At 34.9% G+C, this 1,549-nt stretch overlaps 1 pseudogene; it reads left to right on the forward strand.

The window, feature by feature from the left end:
- The first annotated feature begins 367 nt into the window (after positions 1-367).
- Positions 368-1,200, forward strand: LOC123907612 (annotated as a pseudogene).
- Positions 1,201-1,549: the final 349 nt, after the last annotated feature.

A 1,549-nucleotide genomic window follows, 5' to 3' on the forward strand; every position in this document is an offset into this window, starting at 1 on the left:
TTCAACATGTACCATAGTTCCTAAAAGCCCTTTGGTGCTATTAATACAAAACGCAAAGCTCATTATATGGGATGAAGCACCAATGATGCACAAACACTATTTCGAAGCTGTTGATCGAACTTTAAAAAATATTCTCAAGTCTGTTGATGAAAAAAATAAACACATTCCCTTCGGTGGAAAAATTGTTGTTTTTGGCGGAGATTTTAGACAAATTCTACCAGTAATACCCAAAGGTACAAGGCCAAAAGTTGTTCATGCTACAATTAATCCTTCGGTTCTTTGGAATTTTTGTGAAGTTTTAACATTGAGTAAAAACATGAGGCTTCTCGGTGGTGCTTCAAGTGCAGACGTTGAACAAAGAAGATTGTTTTCTGAATGGGTTTTGGGTGTTGGCGATGGAGAAATTGGAGATGACAACGACGATGATTTAGAACTTGACATTCCATCAGATTTATTGATTCCAAATTCAGGTGATCCTCTTGCTTCTATCGTTGAAAGCACTTATCCCCAACTTTTACAAAAATGAACGATATAACGTATTTCCAAAATAGAGCTATACTAGCTCCTAAAAATTCAATAGTCGACACAAAAAATGATTATATGTTGGATTTAATTCCTGATGAAGAAAAAACATATTTGAGTTATGATACTCAACTAACACAAAATGTAGACGGTTAAACAGTGGATGATGTTCATACTCCCGAATTTTTTAACACGATTTCTACGTCGGGACTTCCAAATCACAAGTTGAGACTTAAAGTTGGAGTTCCAGTTATGCTATTAAGGAATTTGAATAAAAAATTAGGACTATGCAATGGAACAAGACTTATTATTACGAGATTGGGAAAACGTGCTCTGGAAGGAAAAATTATTTCAGGAAGTAATATTGGTGATCAGGTTTTCATACCTAGATTTTCTCTGACACCATCTGACGTGAGAATTCCTTTTAAATTTCAACGGAGACAATTTCCTATAATGATTTCTTTTGCGATGACTATTAATAAGAGTCAGGGACAATCTTTAAAGCATGTTGGGATATATCTTCCATTGTCAGTGTTTTCACATGGTCAGTTGTATGTTGCAATTTCAAGAGTTACTTCTAGAAAATGATTAAAAATATTGATCATCGATGACGACGGTGAAGATACGACTAAGACTTCGAATGTGGTCTATAAGGAAGTATTCCGTAATATAACATAATTTTCTTTGTATGAATATTTATCCAAAATTATTGTTGAACTATCGTTTAATGTTACTCAACTTTTTTGATATACCTTACATTATTGGAATTATCATATCTTATTTAATCATTATATATCTTATAGTTAATCAGACCCGTGCACGACACGGGTCGATGTTCTAGTTATTAGGGATGTCAATTTACATCCGTTAGTGCGGATCCCCGTAGAGATTGCTCCGTTTGAATGGAGCTCCGAAAACAAGTTTTTTTTCTTCGTGGAGACGGGGATGTAGACAAAAACTACCCCGCATACAGTTTGCGACAGGGATAGGGAAGAAATATTCATCCATGTGTATTCCCTGAATCCGT

The sequence above is a fragment of the Trifolium pratense genome, linkage group LG2, assembly GCF_020283565.1.
Source record: "Trifolium pratense cultivar HEN17-A07 linkage group LG2, ARS_RC_1.1, whole genome shotgun sequence".
Taxonomy (NCBI): Eukaryota; Viridiplantae; Streptophyta; class Magnoliopsida; order Fabales; family Fabaceae; genus Trifolium; species Trifolium pratense.